The sequence below is a fragment of the Eretmochelys imbricata genome, chromosome 4, assembly GCF_965152235.1.
Source record: "Eretmochelys imbricata isolate rEreImb1 chromosome 4, rEreImb1.hap1, whole genome shotgun sequence".
NCBI lineage: Eukaryota > Metazoa > Chordata > Testudines > Cheloniidae > Eretmochelys > Eretmochelys imbricata.
In genome coordinates this window covers 89,304,116-89,322,214 of record NC_135575.1, presented here as the reverse complement: position 1 = coordinate 89,322,214, position 18,099 = coordinate 89,304,116, and the positions used below count along the sequence as shown (strand labels likewise).

The following is an 18,099-nucleotide window of genomic DNA, read 5'->3' as shown; positions in this document are numbered from 1 at the left end:
AAGCCAATGTACACATGGAAGCCAAGTGATTTATTTAAATAAATAAATAAACAAACAATCAATTTTATTGTCTAAAATTTCCTTTCAGTTTACACTCTTAAATTCATGAATAACTTATGGGGAAAGTACCTGAACACATTTTTGTGATTTTAGGGAAGTTAGGAAATTTTAAAGTTTAAATTGCAATTACTCAATCAAAATAATTAAACACACAATGGAAATTACAGAAATGCAGAATTAAGACTGAAGAATAAGTATTTTACCTATTATTCAGCTTCTCTTCCTGTTCTTCATCTTAAGTAAGCATGATTTAAAATCTTTCCTGAAACACTCTCTAAGGCCAGCCAAACATGGCAATAATTTAAGACAGCAGTGGTTCAATTAAGCTTTTCCATTATAGAAGACAACAATCTTTTGCAAGTCATGTATTGAAGACCTTCATTAAAGTTCGAAGCACATAAAGGATAAATCAACTTTATCCAAAATATTGCATCAAAAAGACTATATAGTTTCAGTAGTAATATTTTAACTTATAAATTACAAATCACCTTCTTAAAATAAAATTGTTGTACATTTAAATGGGTTACATGACCAATTCCAGTTGCAAATTTAAATTGTTAACAAAAAAGCCAAAAACAAATGTAACTTATCTGATTTGAAAGACATTCTAGAGATAGAAATCAATGAACCGGTGTCATGAATGTTGAATTACGATAGGGATAAGACTGAGACATACTGAAATATATGGAACGAACCCTTTCCAGTAGCATAACATCATTATTCTTCAGTGATTCTAATCTGCACTGCCTGATGAACATAGGATGTGGAATTTGATGCTGATACATTAATCTATCACACTAGCAAATATTTTAGGGAAAACACTATAATTCCAGAATAACCTGACAGAGATCAAATGTAAGAGAGAAAGGAGCAGGATCTTGGCAAGAGGTCTGAACCCAATGGCTTGAAATGCCTGTGTGCCGTTTTGACCACTTTTTGTTCAAGGTAAATAGAACTTGTGTATGTTTTGAAAAATTATACATTAGAAAATACCAGAAATCTGTGTCCAATTTATTATCTAAAGGAAAAACTGACCCAACAATCTTCCACTGCTTGACAAATAGACAACACTGGTTTGAGGAGTTAAATTGTGAACTGGGATTCTTGTTGAATATCAACAGAACAAATAGCTATGTGCCGGCAGAAATGAAAACTGCCCAGTAAAAACAGACCAGAAAGAACTCAAAATAAGACTTCTCAGAAGGAACTAATACAGGATCTTGAGACTTTTGGTATCTGTGAAATATGTTCAAGCTGATCCCCCCCCCCCCCGTGCCTTTCTAATGTTGAAGTTAAAATGTTAGTCCGTGACTTTCTTATCACTGAACTACAGTTCCATAATGTGTAGATGAATAAATTCTCTCATTCTGTTAACCATGAATTTTTAACTTGTACGTACTATAGTAAGAACTGTCAAGTTTCTCACATGAGGAAGCAGTTGAGAATACTTAACACCTCTACAGAACTTTAAAACAAATTAATTTGGCTTCAGATAAATTCAATTTTTATTCCAAAATGTAAAAATGTTTCTATATTCTATAGGTTAGCTCCTAGGCAGTAATTTTTATGGTCCTCCTGATGTGATGGAACTAGCACTTTGAATATTTCTAGACAGCCTTTAACTAGTAGCTGGATGTGAGGAAATAGGTGGTAGTGCTGATTACGGATAGGATTTTTTTTTTTTTTTTAAGAGAGACAGTTTAATGGTCCTGATTTCTTTAAGTTTTTTTTTTTCTTTTTTCCCCCAGGTAACTTAAAATGTGGCTGGAAATGGTCTTGCTGATAGCAATATTATGTCTGGGTTGTGTGTAGTGTGTTCCGGAACAGATTCTTAGATTCTAAGGCCAGAAGAGACGATGGTGATCATGTAGTCTGACCTCCTGTGTAGTACAGGACATAGAACTTGCTCAAAATATTTCCTAGAGCATATCTTTTTAGAAAAACATCCAATCTTGATTTAAAAGTTCTCAGTGACAGAGAATCCACCACAACCCTTGGCAAGTAGTTCCAATGAATAACTACACTCTCTGTTAAACATGTGTGCCTTATTTAGAATCTGAATTTACCTAGCTCCAACTTCCAGATCATGTTCTGACTTTGTGTGCTTGATTGAAGAGCCTATTATTAAATGTGTTCCCATGTAAATACTTGTTGACTGTAGTCAAGTCACCCATTAACCTTCTTTTTAACCTAAATAGATAGACTCAGAGAGCTCAATCACTATAACACACTTTCTAATTGTTTAATCACTCTCATGATTCTTCTCCAAACCCGCTCTAATTTATCATCATCCTTCTTGAACTGTGGACTCCAGAACTGGCCATAGTATTCTAGTAGCAGTCTCACCAGTGCCAAATGCAGAGATAAAATAACCTCTCTACTTTTCCTTGAGATTGCCCTATTTTTACATCCAAAGATTACATTATTCCCTTTGGCCACAATGTCACACTGGGAGCTCATGTTTAAATAAATTATCCACTACTTCCTCCACATCTCTTTCATAGTCACTGGGTGGAGCCCATCATTCTGTAAGTATGTCCGCAATTCTTTGTTCTTGGATACATATGTTTACATTTAGCCATATTAGAATACATATTGTTTGCTTTCCAAGCAATCCAGATTGCTCTGTATCCGTGACCTTTCCTCTTCATTATTTACGGCTCCCTCATTAATTATATTATCCTCCATTTAATTCTTTATTAATCAAATCCTGTACTATTTTGCCTACAATTGATGTCAGAGTAATAGGCTTATAATTATCCAGGTAATCCTGATTTACCTTTTTTAAATATTAGCACAATGCTAGCTTTCTATCAATCTTCTGGAAATTCCTCAGTGTTCCAAGACATATCGAAAATCACCATTAACAATCCAGCAAGCTCCTCAGCCAGCTCTTCGAAAACTCCTGGATGCAAGTTATCTGAACCTGCTGACTTTGAAAATTTCTAAATTTAGTAGCTGCTGTTTAACATTCTCCTGAGATACTAGTGGAATGGAGGGAATGTTATCACAATCATATATATGACTACATCTGTTATTCCCCACAAATATAGAACACAAAAATGTATTGAACACTTCTGCATTATTGATAATTCCACCACTTTTTAATCAATATGTCCTCCTTCCTCAGTTGTGGGACTGTGGCTTTCTAGATGTGTTTAAATATGTTTTACTAAAACTCCCAATTATTATTCCCATTTTTCTGATTAAATTCTTCCAACCAGCTAATTTGGCTTATAACTGTTTTCAGCTTTGTGAAATTGGCCCTGCTAACGCATGGTGTGTGTGTACACACACAATCACTGGTGTGGGTTTTTTTCTGTCTGTACATATTTGGTGTGCCTGGCACCATATGCAGATCTGTTTTGTATTGTAAAATTGTACAGATAAGCATTTGTGGGTCATTAAATTTATTCTTACGACGACAAAAAGAACTTTGGAAATGCCATTATTATAAATTTGGTAGTTAGATTGCCAACAGTGTTTAGTAATGCAGCATGTTTGAGAAAATGCCATCTCTTATACTCTAATCATTAGGAAGCATCAACCAATGTGTTTAAACAGTGAAATTAAATAAGTGACTACACCACAGTTGCCTTCATAAATGATTAGGAAATACACTCTGTGAATAGCAGTGTGTGCATTTCCAAGTCTTATGTCCTAAAACATGGTGTCAGTATGCTGTTCCTTATTCTCAAATTTTCCTTTTAAGGGTCTCATTATATTCAGTTTCATTTCAGTATCCTCTCAGAACATTTCCTCTTCTATAATGACTAGATTTAATATCCTTTTAAAGAAAATTGTTCCTGGCAATATATCACAAGCTTTTTAATGACTGAGTTGTAAAGTTCTGGGGGGAGAAGGAAGAAAGAAGAGGGCTTATCCTGGAAATACAGATCTGAAGATCAAATAGTGAGCTTTTTTAACAAAAGCTACTATGTTAATTTGACTTTTGGCCTTTTATTTCTATAGAGGATTGTGATGGGGTGGATAGGCCCCAAACTAGCAATGAGGGGGTTAATGAGGCAGAATAGCCCCCTCACTGCCAGTGTAGAGGCTAAGGAGAACATGTGGACCCACTTGACCCTGCTCTGTTACACCTGCAGGGTTACACAATGACAGGTGTGGAGAGGGGGGGTTAAAGGGAGGTAAACTAGGACAATGCAGGGCAGATCAATCAGAATTCTGCTACTCCCTTAACAAGGGAAGCCTGGTTCTAGTCAAGAGCCTGGGGCAGGTTGCTATCTGGATGAGCTATTTGGAGGATGGGACAAAGAGGCCCAGGAAGACTGACTAAAAGGGACTAGCCACAGGAAGACAAGTCCAAAGCAGAAGGGCAGGGTCCTGCCAATAAATCTACAGATGACCCCATTTTCAAAATTGTTTTCCTTGTTTGTTTTGGATTCTTCCACCCTGGAAAGGGTAGGGACTCAGTAGTGCCATTGTCAGAGGTCTATTGCACAACATCACCAAATCTGTGAAGGGTAAGACAGGTGACTCAGGCCCTGACGGGCCACAAGGGGGCTCTCCCTAGACAGCCTGGTTACATTGATATTCATCGTAATTTCTACATTTTTGTTCAACCTTCTTAGTTTTCGTTTTCTTTTTGTTTCTCCCTCCCACAAATAGCCTACTCCTTAATTCAAGTAGGCATTTAGGCCTTGTCTGTACAGTGCAGGAGTGAAAACTAGACGGGTGTGAATTCTAAATCACCCCATGTTGCACACTAACTAGCCCATATAGACCCTCCTGGCAAGCACTAAACATTTCCTAGTGCATGTTAATGTAGTGCGGTCCAGCAGGGTCTACAAAGGCTAATTAGTGTGCAATACATTGGTGTGTTTTAGAATTCACACCTCTCTAGTCCTCAGTGCCACAATGTACAGAGAAGCACTTAATCTGAACTGGCTGGAACTACGCCAATAGAAAGGGGTTGTGCTCAGTCTTTCGGTGGAAAGATGTTGCAAATTCATAATTGTTGACTGATCCGACTACAATTAGTCATTCCTGTTTTACCCATGGTAAATGACAGATCTGTCCTGATCTCTCCCATTTCAAGTAATAAACTAATTAGTAGTAGTAAATGTTGAGATTTAGTTGGTCATAGTGAACATTAAGAAATGGACATTTGCTGGCTGTTACCAATGGCATTTGAAATTCTACAGGTATGCCTGACCCAAAGCCTATTGTAATCAACTGAAAGTCTGCCATTGGCTTAAATGGGCTTATGTTCAGGCCCTTATTTCCTCTCCCAAGTATAAGGAAAAATGGCGACATTTATTTTAAAGCTACCAAAAATCCTCTGATATTAAACAAATGCTGCTAACATTAGGCTGTATATTCTACATTGTAAATGTCTTTTCACTGCTATTCAAGTGTTTCAGATTAATGACTGTATACTTGTTAATACTTTATTCAACAAAATGATATTGTTGTAAGCATGTTGCAATGGAGCAACTTGTAGAGAAAGGTACTACTCAACATAAATATGGGTGGCGGAGCTATGTTCTTAATGAATGATTGCAGAGTCCATTTGTATTGAATGGAATTAAGTTCACAAAGTGGTGATTCTTTCAGAGTTTATTGTGTTTTCTTTCTTAGTACTACACAGTAATTAATCAAGGTGAGAGAAACATCTAATTAAAATAAACTCTGATTCACAGGACCTGTATTTGAGCTACTATTTTACTAAATGTGTAATTGTGTAGGCAAACACCACAACCATCACTTCACTTCTAGTAAAAAACTGCTTGCTATCTTAGACTTGGTCTACACTTAAAAATAGATCAACCTACCTATTCATTCAGGGCTGTGAAAATTTTCGCACCCCATACAACATATTTAGATCTCCCTAAACCCCCTGTAGACACAGCTAGATCGGCAGAATAATTTTTCCATTGACCTAGCTACCACCTCTTGGAGAGATGGATTAACTATAAAGTTGTTGTCCTAAATTGTTGTCTTTCATAACTGAAAATGATGCAGAGAGTGGTATTACATCTTGTGAGTATAGCTGTGGCTAAATAGGCTGCTGCATGAGTGGCAGTCCTTTCCACATTGAATGCATATGTAGCTTGATATTGAGGAAGAGATTACAGTCTGTACCTGCTAAATCTACTGCTGTTTACATCTTGTCCTCTGCCTCAAGATCCATACAGTGATTAACCTCAAACTGAGTAACCCCATCGTTGACTGCTGCTCACCAATGTGATCTGTCTGTTGCTGACACTACCAGTAGTCGTCATCAATGCCGCAATGCTTCAAGTTATGCTTCAATGTGTCCTTGAAGCACTTCTTCTGGCTGCCTAGTATGCAGTTACCCACTTTCACTTCGCCATAAAGCAGTTGCTTCAGCATTCTGGTGTTCTCCATCCTCAACACATGACCAGCCTAATATAACTGTATCCAAAGAGCATGGCTTCAATTCCTATGGAGTGACTGCATTCCAAATCTCGTTATTGGTAATTGTATCCTGCCATTTGATGTGGAATATGGCATTCAGATGTCATAAAAGGAACTCATTTAAAAGCTTGATGTGATGGCTGTAGCAGGTCCATGTCTCGCACCCATACAACAAATGGGAAAGCACAACCGCTTTATAGACTCCTAGCTTCATTTGAAGTTTAATACCATGTTGCTGCCAGACTCTGACTGATAGTCTGCCAAATGATGAACTGGCTTTGTTGATGTGACTTGTCAGCTCCTTGTCTATAATAGCATCATTCGACAATGTATTGCCAAGAGAGCGGAAGTGAGTAGCAGCATTCAGCTTTGTGTTGCTGATGGTTTCATGTAGGGTTTCTCTGGTGCAGGTTGATACATGACTTCTATCATTTTCAGATTGTCATCCCATATCTTTCTGAAGACTCTGTGAATCTGTCCTAGTCAACTGTATCTCTACTTGAGTATGTCTAGAGGCACACAGCACTGGCATACAGCAAGTCATGACTCGTTGCCTAAAAGACTTTTGTGGAAGATCGCAACCTATTCAAACCAAATAATTTTACAGACAATAGGAAATGTATCCTGATACAGGCATTCAGGTTTCTTGTAGCATCTTTGAGTATTACTGCATAGAAGAGATTGAACAGGATTGGACAAATTATGCAGCCTTGTTTAATACCATTAATGATAGGAAATGCGTCAGAACATCATGTACACAAACTCATCTGAGCATTCCATTACGAAATAACCTCAGTTCTGATGAATTTTTCTGGTTAATCAAACTTCCATAATAGTTGCCGAAGACCAAGTCTACTGATGGTGTCAAATGCTTTAACCAGGTCAATGAAGACAGTATTAAGGTTATGTTGCTGTTCTCTGCATTTCACCTGCTTCTGACAAGCTACATATGATATCTGCTGATCCTCGCGTTGGCCTGAAATCACATTGTGACTCCAATAACATGCAACTAATAATGTTGCATAGCAGATGATCAAAGAGTACGTTGGCCAGAACCTTTCCAATGGTGGGGAGAAATAAGCTACCGCAATTAATTGCCACAATAGGACTTCCCCTCTCCTCTTGTATATGGTGACAATGGTGGTATCTTTGAAATCTTGTGGTACATATTCTTCAGTACTCCATATTTGAGTCCATACAGTCACTTCAGCAAGGTTTCACCTCCGTACTTTATTTCTACAGAAACACCGTCAGATCCCGGGTCCCTACACTCCTTCATAGCACTGATCACAGTGCTGACTTTGTCAAGGGATGGGGCTGTGTCCATGTTGTCATTGCACATTGGCTGATCCATTACTCTTACTAGTGCCTTGTCTACAATGTTGGACAATATGCTGAGAAAATCACTGATATGCTGTCACCACCTCTAAAGGGTTTCTCCTCTCTGTGTTTAGTGTAAGACTGTCTGCACTCTTCAAAGTAATTGTAGGTGTGTGTAGGACCATATACGTCTTTCAAAGCAGCATAGAAGTGTTTGGTGTCATGACAGTTGGTCTAGCCCTGGATTTTATCAGCCTTGGCATTCCAGTATTGATCTGCATGTCTCTAAAATTAGATTGAATGTCATTCCACAGATTCCTCTATGTTGTTACTGTGCCTACAGTTACATGGAATGCAAGAATTTGTCAGTGCATCTCCTGTTTTTTAGTGAGTAACATAACTGGTTTTATAAGAATGACCCAGAAATACAGCGATCTTTGCTGTACCCAAGGTGGTGAAAGCAACTTCATATACAGTATCACAAAATCACACACTCACTATTTACATTAGCACTAGTATTCAAGCCAGTAGGTTGGCTAGTGCCATGGCACAGACCTGCGTGAAGTGTCTAGTACCAGTGACAAATGGAGTGACTCTGCTACTATCATCACTGGCTGCCAGATAGCCATGTTTAGGTGAAAGGGAGGTTGAGTGCATAAGTCCTTCCTGATGATGCATAGCCTCTCTACTGGCAAGACCACTTTCACTTTGCCATAAAGCAATTGCTTTAGCATTCTGAGTGATAGCACCTGGTAACTGGGCCCTCCTGTGACCAGGCTGATTCTGGAAGAGATCTTGGATTAGCATGGATCCCCACAGGTGCAATAAGAAGGTGCACCAGTGTGTGGAATACACCTTGACATTCATTTATCCATGTCCCCAGCTACCAGGATGGTAGCAAAGACCTCTGCAGTTTGTGGCAGATGAGTGCTACTTTCTACAGTGGTATAATAAGCAGATGTAGGCACAGCAGTTGTCCACTACTATAGAAGATACATAGAATGATTCCATAACGACATCTACAGACTTCACCCTCACCCATGCCAGTCATCTTGTGAATGCATGTCCCCAGAGTTCAAGAGAATAGGCGAGAGTGTATGAATACTGCAGTGCAGGTCATCACCACCAAACAATGTATGTGCTTTGATGATAGAGGAAGGTCCTCCAGTAATGGATGAGTGGTGAAGCAATAGTCATGGTGATGCTGGTGACCATAGTCACAGACCTACGTGAAGGTGGCTCATGACACTGGTCACTTGGAAGTAGCAGCACCATTCAGCAACATCTTAGGTATCCGAGCAGCCCTAGTCAGCATTAAACTGCTCATCCCATAAATTAAGAATGTTAGGCGAGAATGTTAGGACTCTGTGTGACAGTCCTACCACCAGGCTACCTGAGAGAGGCACAGCACTTGTTGCAGAAGTACTGGCCAGGTATAGGATCAACACTGCCTCACTGAGTGAAACCAGACTCACCAACAATGGGAAACTCGCAGAGATCAGTGAAAGGTACATGGTCTACTGGTGAGGCTGCCAGTCCACAGAGCCACAACCATCTGGTGGTGTTAGCTTTGCCATTAGTGACTCCATTGCTGCCAAACTCAAAAGTCTACCTAAAGGAACAAGTGCTCATGTTATGTTTCTATTGTTGCCATTGACACACAAGCGCTGACGATGCTAGCATATCGCTTACACTCCCTCCATGACAAATGCTGACAGCGAGAAACAAAAGTTCTACAGTGACTTAGACAAACTCATTGTATCCACCCTGGTGTCAGATAAACTGATAATCAGGGGGACTTTATTTCCAACCCCTGCATTAATGTGGTAACCAAGCAGCACACCACTGGATAGCCTGGGATTGGGAAGGAGACTAGCAGTGGAATTCTGCTACTCGCTGAGTGAATTAGGCAGCAATTAGAAATCACATACCTATTCTACCTACCAGACAAAAACAAAACATCATGGATGCACCAAGATCCAATGGCATCTTATTGATTATATCATCTTAATAGTGAGATCTACAGAATGTATGAATCACTACAGCCATGTGCAAAGCAGACGGCTGGACAGAATATTGCATGATCTGCTCTAAACTGTTAGTAATACAATCAGTGCATCACAGTCCATCAGATAAACTAATCAGATGGCTTAATATAAAATTATTACAAGATGAAGCACACGAGCACAGCTCTGCAGCAGTATCACTGCAGCTTATCTGATCTTGCCGGCTTGACTGCTAGTGCTGTGGATTAATTACATTGACTGAAAACCCCCTTCTGTCTATGTGGGACTTATCTACGCTACAGCACCACAGCTGCAGTGCAGTGCTGTAGCTGTGCCACTATAGCTGGAGGAGTGAAGACCTAGCCCTGGGTACTTTAAAAGCGTTGCAGTAGAATCAAATTTATCTGAAGGTCTCTAGGGACACCTAAACCAGTTGGATAAACAAAACAGCAAGATGACTGAGGTGTTTAATACCTATTTTGCTTTAAGAAAAGGAGTACTTGTGGCACCTTAGAGACTAACCAATTTATTTGAGCATGAGCTTTCGTGAGCTACAGCTCACTTCATCAGATGCATACCGTGGAAACTGCAGCAGACTTTATATATACACAGAGAATATGAAACAATACCTCCTCCCACCCCACTGTCCTGCTGGTAATAGCTTATCTAAAGTAATCGTCAGGTTAGGCCATTTCCAGCACAAATCCAGGTTTTCTCACCCTCCACCCCCCCACACAAATTCACTCTCCTGCTGGTGATAGCCCATCCAAAGTGACAACTCTTTACACAATGTGCATGATAATGAAGTTAGGCCATTTCCTGCACAAATCCAGGTTCTCTCACTCCCTCACCCCCCTCCAAAAACCCACCCCCATACACACACAGACTCACTCTCCTGCTGGTAATAGCTCGTCCAAACTGACCACTCTCCAAGTTTAAATCCAAGTTAAACCAGAACATCTGGGGGTGGGGGGTAGGAAAAAACAAGAGGAAATAGGCTACCTTGCATAATGACTTAGCCACTCCCAGTCTCTATTTAAGCCTAAATTAATAGTATCCAATTTGCAAATGAATTCCAATTCAGCAGTTTCTCGCTGGAGTCTGGATTTGAAGTTTTTTTGTTTTAAGATAGCGACCTTCATGTCTGTGATTGCGTGACCAGAGAGATTGAAGTGTTCTCCGACTGGTTTATGAATGTTATAATTCTTGACATCTGATTTGTGTCCATTTATTCTTTTACGTAGAGACTGTCCAGTTTGACCAATGTACATGGCAGAGGGGCATTGCTGGCACATGATGGCATAAATCACATTGGTGGATGTGCAGGTGAACGAGTCTCTGATAGTGTGGCTGATGTTATTAGGCCCTGTGATGGTGTCCCCTGAATAGATATGTGGGCACAATTGGCAACGGGCTTTGTTGCAAGGATAAGTTCCTGGGTTAGTGGTTCTGTTGTGTGGTATGTGGTTGTTGGTGAGTATTTGCTTCAGGTTGCGGGGCTGTCTGTAGGCAAGGACTGGCCTGTCTCCCAAGATTTGTGAGAGTGTTGGGTCATCCTTTAGGATAGGTTGTAGATCCTTAATAATGCGTTGGAGGGGTTTTAGTTGGGGGCTGAAGGTGACGGCTAGTGGCGTTCTGTTATTTTCTTTGTTAGGCCTGTCCTGTAGTAGGTAACTTCTGGGAACTCTTCTGGCTCTATCAATCTGTTTCTTTACTTCCGCAGGTGGGTATTGTAGTTGTAAGAAAGCTTGACAGAGATCTTGTAGGTGTTTGTCTCTGTCTGAGGGGTTGGAGCAAATGCGGTTGTATCGCAGAGCTTGGCTGTAGACGATGGATCGTGTGGTGTGGTCAGGGTGAAAGCTGGAGGCATGCAGGTAGGAATAGCGGTCAGTAGGTTTCAGGTATAGGGTGGTGTTTATGTGACCATTGTTTATTAGCACTGTAGTGTCCAGGAAGTGGATCTCTTGTGTGGACTGGACCAGGCTGAGGTTGATGGTGGGATGGAAATTGTTGAAATCATGGTGGAATTCCTCAAGGGCTTCTTTTCCATGGGTCCAGATGATGAAGATGTCATCAATATAGCGCAAGTAGAGTAGGGGCTTTAGGGGACGAGAGCTGAGGAAGCGTTGTTCTAAATCAGCCATAAAAATGTTGGCATACTGTGGGGCCATGCGGGTACCCATGGCAGTGCCGCTGATCTGAAGGTATACATTGTCCCCAAATGTGAAATAGTTATGGGTAAGGACAAAGTCACAAAGTTCAGCCACCAGGTTAGCCGTGACATTATCGGGGATAGTGTTCCTGACGGCTTGTAGTCCATCTTTGTGTGGAATGTTGGTGTAGAGGGCTTCTACATCCATAGTGGCCAGGATGGTGTTATCAGGAAGATCACCGATGGATTGAAGTTTCCTCAGGAAGTCAGTGGTGTCTCGAAGGTAGCTGGGAGTGCTGGTAGCGTAGGGCCTGAGGAGGGAGTCTACATAGCCAGACAATCCTGCTGTCAGGGTGCCAATGCCTGAAATGATGGGGCGCCCAGGAGTTCCAGGTTTATGGATCTTGGGTAGTAGATAGAATATCCCAGGTCGGGGTTCCAGGGGTGTGTCTCAAGGAATATTTCCAAAATACCTCTGAACAACATACTAATCCACAGAGGTCTCCCTACCAACACTACAGAAAGAAGGATTCTAGGTGGACTCCTCCTGAAGGTCAAAACAGCAGACTGGACTTCTACATAGAGTGCTTCCGCCGACGTGCACGGGCTGAAATTGTGGAAAAGCAGCATCACTTGCCCCATAACCTCAGCCATGCGGAACGCAATGCCATCCACAGCCTCAGAAACAACTCTGACATCATAATCAAAAAGGCAGACAAAGGAGGTGCTGTTGTCATCATGAATAGGTCGGAATATGAACAAGAGGCTGCTCGGCAGCTCTCCAACACGAGTTTCTACAAGCCATTACCCTATGATCCCACTGAGAGTTACCAAAAGCAAATACAGCATATGCTCAAGAAACTCCCTGAAAAAGCACAAGATCAAATCCGCACAGACACACTCCTGGAACCCCGACCTGGGATATTCTATCTACTACCCAAGATCCATAAACCTGGAACTCCTGGGCGCCCCATCATTTCAGGCATTGGCACCCTGACAGCAGGATTGTCTGGCTATGTAGACTCCCTCCTCAGGCCCTACGCTACCAGCACTCCCAGCTACCTTCGAGACACCACTGACTTCCTGAGGAAACTTCAATCCATCGGTGATCTTCCTGATAACACCATCCTGGCCACTATGGATGTAGAAGCCCTCTATGTAGACTCCCTCCTCAGGCCCTACGCTACCAGCACTCCCAGCTACCTTCGAGACACCACTGACTTCCTGAGGAAACTTCAATCCATCGGTGATCTTCCTGATCAACACCATCCTGGCCACTATGGATGTAGAAGCCCTCTACACCAACATTCCACACAAAGATGGACTACAAGCCGTCAGGAACACTATCCCCGATAATGTCACGGCTAACCTGGTGGCTGAACTTTGTGACTTTGTCCTTACCCATAACTATTTCACATTTGGGGACAATGTATACCTTCAGATCAGCGGCACTGCCATGGGTACCCGCATGGCCCCACAGTATGCCAACATTTTTATGGCTGATTTAGAACAACGCTTCCTCAGCTCTCGTCCCCTAAAGCCCCTACTCCACTTGCGCTATATTGATGACATCTTCATCATCTGGACCCATGGAAAAGAAGCCCTTGAGGAATTCCACCATGATTTCAACAATTTCCATCCCACCATCAACCTCAGCCTGGTCCAGTCCACACAAGAGATCCACTTCCTGGACACTACAGTGCTAATAAACAATGGTCACATAAACACCACCCTATACCGGAAACCTACTGACCGCTATTCCTACCTGCATGCCTCCAGCTTTCACCCTGACCACACCACACGATCCATCGTCTACAGCCAAGCTCTGCGAAACAACCGCATTTGCTCCAACCCCTCAGACAGAGACAAACACCTACAAGATCTCTGTCAAGCTTTCTTACAACTACAATACCCACCTGCGGAAGTAAAGAAACAGATTGATAGAGCCAGAAGAGTTCCCAGAAGTTACCTACTACAGGACAGGCCTAACAAAGAAAATAACAGAACGCCACTAGCCGTCACCTTCAGCCCCCAACTAAAACCCCTCCAACGCATTATTAAGGATCTACAACCTATCCTAAAGGATGACCCAACACTCTCACAAATCTTGGGAGACAGGCCAGTCCTTGCCTACAGACAGCCCCGCAACCTGAAGCAAATACTCACCAACAACCACATACCACACAACAGAACCACTAACCCAGGAACTTATCCTTGCAACAAAGCCCGTTGCCAATTGTGCCCACATATCTATTCAGGGGACACCATCACAGGGCCTAATAACATCAGCCACACTATCAGAGGCTCGTTCACCTGCACATCCACCAATGTGATTTATGCCATCATGTGCCAGCAATGCCCCTCTGCCATGTACATTGGTCAAACTGGACAGTCTCTACGTAAAAGAATAAATGGACACAAATCAGATGTCAAGAATTATAACATTCATAAACCAGTCGGAGAACACTTCAATCTCTCTGGTCACGCAATCACAGACATGAAGGTCGCTATCTTAAAACAAAAAAACTTCAAATCCAGACTCCAGCGAGAAACTGCTGAATTGGAATTCATTTGCAAATTGGATACTATTAATTTAGGCTTAAATAGAGACTGGGAGTGGCTAAGTCATTATGCAAGGTAGCCTATTTCCTCTTGTTTTTTCCTACCCCCCCCCCCAGATGTTCTGGTTTAACTTGGATTTAAACTTGGAGAGTGGTCAGTTTGGACGAGCTATTACCAGCAGGAGAGTGAGTCTGTGTGTGTATGGGGGTGGGTTTTTGGAGGGGGGTGAGGGAGTGAGAGAACCTGGATTTGTGCAGGAAATGGCCTAACTTCATTATCATGCACATTGTGTAAAGAGTTGTCACTTTGGATGGGCTATCACCAGCAGGAGAGTGAATTTGTGTGGGGGGGTGGAGGGTGAGAAAACCTGGATTTGTGCTGGAAATGGCCTAACCTGACGATTACTTTAGATAAGTTATTACCAGCAGGACAGTGGGGTGGGAGGAGGTATTGTTTCATATTCTCTGTGTATATATAAAGTCTGCTGCAGTTTCCACGGTATGCATCTGATGAAGTGAGCTGTAGCTCACGAAAGCTCATGCTCAAATAAATTGGTTAGTCTCTAAGGTGCCACAAGTACTCCTTTTCTTTTTGCGAATACAGACTAACACGGCTGTTACTCTGAAACCTGTTATTTTGCTTTAGTCTTCACTAAAAAGACTATGGTCAACACAATATTAACAAAAAGGGGGAAGGAACGCACACCAAAATAGGGAAAACAGAATAAGGACTATTTTAGATAAATTAGATGTGTTCAAGTTGGCATGGCCTGATTAAATTAATCCTGGAGTACTTAGGAAACTAGCTGAACCAATCTCGGAACCATTAGCAATTATTTTAAACTCATGGAGGATGGGTGAGGTACCAGTGCACTGAAGAAAGGAAATCTTTAAAAAGGGGAATGAAGAAGACCCAGGGTATTATAGGGTGATCAACCAACTTTGATACCTGGTAAGATACTGGAACAAATGATTAAACAATTAATTTGTAAGCACTTAGAGGATAATTGGGTTATAAGCAATAGCCAGCATGAATTTGTTAAAAACAAATAATGCCAAACCAACCTAATTTCTTTTTGACAGAGTTATTGGCCTAGTGGCTAAGAGGGAAGCAGTAGATGTGATATATTTTGACTTTTACTAAATCTTTTGATCCAGTCCCCTGTGGCATTCTCATAACCGAACTAGGGAAATGTGATCTAGATGAAATTACTATACGGCTTTTTTACCCAGGTGTGCACCAACATACCCAAAGATTAGTGGTCAATGGCTTGCTGTCAGACTGGGAGGTGTATCTTGTGGAGAACCTCAGGGGACAGTTCTGGGTCTGGTATCACTCAATATTTTCATTCATGATTTGTGTAATGGAGTAGAGAGTACGCTTATAAAATTTGCAGCTGACACCTAGTTGGGAGAAGCTGCAAGCACTTTGGAGGACAGAATTGGAATTCAAAATGACCTTGATGAACTGGAGAACTGGTCTGAATTCAACAAGATGAAATTCAATAAAGACCAGTGCAAAGTACTGCATTCAAGAAGGGAAAAAAATCAAATGTACAACTACAAAATGGGGAATAACTGGTTATGTGATAGGACTGTTGAAAATAATTGGGGGCGTATTTTAGATCACAAAATGAATGAGTCAACAATAAAAACAACGAGGAGTCCTTGTGGCACCTTAGAAACTAATACCTTTATTTGGGCATAAGCTTTTGTGGGCTAAAACCCACTTGATCAGATGCATGGAGTGGAAAATACATGGAGAGGTATAAATACACAGCATATGAAAAGATGGGAGTTGCCTTACCAAGTGGGATGTCTGTGCTAATGAGCCAATTCAATTAAGGTGGAAGTGGGCTTTTCTCAACAGTTGACAAGGAGAGGTGGAAATCACTTTTATAGTACTAATGAGGCCAATGTAATCAAGGAGGCCCATTTCAAACAGTTAACAAGAAGGTGTGAGTATCAGCTGCAAAAAATTAGATTTGGAGTGACGCATCCACCCCCAGTCTTTATTCAGGCCTAATTTGATGGTGTCCAGTTTGCAAATTAATTCCAGTTCTGCAGTTTATCATTGGAGTCTGTTTTTGAAGTTTTTTGTTGAAGAATTGCCACTTTTCAGTCTGTTATTGAGTGTCCAGGGAGATTGAAGAGTTCTCCTACATTTTTGAATGTTATAATTCTTGATGTCAGATTTGTGTCCATTTATTCTTTTACATAGAGACTGTCCGGTTTGGCCAATGTATATGGCAGAGGGACATTGCTGGCACATGATGGCATATATCACATTGGTAGATGTGCAGGTGAACGAGCCCCTGATGGTGTGTCTGATGTGGTTAGGCCTTACTATGGATTCCCTTGAATAGATATGCGGACGGAGTTGGCACCGGGATTTGTTGCAGGGTTTGGTTCCTGGGTTAGTATTTTTGTTGTGCGGTGTGTAGTTGCTGGTGAGTATTTGCTTCAGGCTGGGGGGCTGTCTGTAAGCAAGGACTGGCCTGTCACCCAAGGTCTGTGAGAGTGAGGGATTGTCCTTCAGGATAGGTTGTAGATCCTTGATGATGGACTGGGAGAGATTTTAGTTGGGGGCTGTAGGTGACAGCTAGTGGCATTCTGTTATTTTCTTTGTTGGGCCTGTCCTAGAGTAGGTGACTTCTGGGTACCTTTCCGGCTCTGTCAATCTGTTTCTTCACTTCACCAAGTGGGTATTGTAGTTTTAAGAACTTTTGATAGAGATCCTATAAGTGTTTGTCTCTGTCTGAGGGATTGGCGCAAATGCGGTTGTATCGTAGAGCTTGGCTGTAGACAGTGTATCGTGTGATGTGGTCTGGATGAAAGCTGGAGGCATACAGGTTAGTATAGCGGTCAGTAGGTTTCCGTTATAGGGTGGTGTTTATGTGACCATCACTTAATTGCACTGTAGTGTCTAGGAAGTGAATCTCTTGTGTGGACTGGTCCAGGCTGAGGTCGATGGTGGGATGAAAATCGTTGAAATCCTGGTGGAATCCCTTAAGGGCTTCTTTTTCATGGGTCCAGATGATGAAGATTTCCCCATAAGAATTACTGTAAATGCGGGGGTTAGGTTCCAGGGAAAATTTTTTTTCACCAGACAAAAGACATTATATACATATACAGTATAAATTTTAAACAAACTATTTAATATTGTACTCACCAATGATGATTGTGAAGCTTGGTTGAAGTGGGCAGAGTGGGGTCAGGCTGCAGGGGCTTGCCCCACTCTGCCCATCTGGTGCTCTTGCCGGGGAGGCGGGTTGGGGGCTTGCCTGCTGCCCGGCTGGAATGCCGGGCTGGCAGAGTGGGATAAGTCCCCACAACCCGACCCTGCTCCCCAGCTGGAATGCCAGGTGGGTGGAACGGGGCAAGCTCACACTCTCCGACCCCATTCCCCGGCTGGAACACCAGGCGGGCGGAGTAGGGCAAGCCCGCACACCCCGACCCCACTCTCTGGCAGGAACACCGGGCGGCAGGTGGAGCAGGGCGAGCCAAACACCTTATAACAGAATGTTTCATGACTTTAAATGAATATGTTCTCTAATAGATCAGCAACCTAATAATGAAACAGTGTTAACCGGGATGA

General features: G+C 41.9%; 1 protein-coding gene across 2 annotated transcripts in view; it reads left to right on the top strand.

The window, feature by feature from the left end:
• TUSC3 (tumor suppressor candidate 3) overlaps window positions 1–18,099 on the top strand; it is a 282,259-nt gene that overhangs the window by 212,581 nt on the left and 51,579 nt on the right. The gene's annotated exons all lie outside the window — the stretch shown is intronic.